The following is a 579-nucleotide window of genomic DNA, read 5'->3' as shown; positions in this document are numbered from 1 at the left end:
GTTATGCTTGCTTCATAAAATGAATTAGGGAGGATTCCATCTTTTTCTATGTTTTGGAATACTTTGAGTAGGATTGGTATCAGGTTTTCTCTGAAGGTTTTGTAGAATTCTTCAGTGAAACCATCTGAGCCAGGACTTTTTTTAGTTGGTAATTTTTAGGGCCATAGTCTTGGGGATTTCACCAGTCTCTATCAGATGTGTAAGTATGATCTTCTTTATGATTTCGAATTTTACTCTAATTTTTCTCCCACTCTCTCCAGGACCTTCTAATGTGATCCCCATCAGAGCATTCAATAGTAGGGTTGGCACCATCAAGTCTTTCAGTCTCAGGCTAGTAGAGACTGCGGTTCAGGTGGTCCATTAATCCTTTGGACTGTTTCCTTGCATCTTTGGTTTTTTTCACTTTTCTTTGCTTTGGACAGGAAGAGACCAATAGTTGTATTTTAATATCTATTAATTGTATAATTATATTCAAATGCGAAGGCTGGAGGTTCAAACCCACCAGCCACTCCTTGGAAGGAAGGTTGGGCAATCTACTTCCATAGTGATACTGCTTCGAAAACCCAAGGAGGGGTCGCT

This window comes from Orycteropus afer, unplaced genomic scaffold (assembly GCF_000298275.1).
Source record: "Orycteropus afer afer isolate SDZICR_OR568_19922 unplaced genomic scaffold, OryAfe1.0 scaffold00104, whole genome shotgun sequence".
Lineage (NCBI taxonomy): Eukaryota > Metazoa > Chordata > Mammalia > Tubulidentata > Orycteropodidae > Orycteropus > Orycteropus afer.
The sequence above is the reverse complement of the archived record's forward strand: the minus strand, read 5'-3'. Positions refer to the sequence as shown.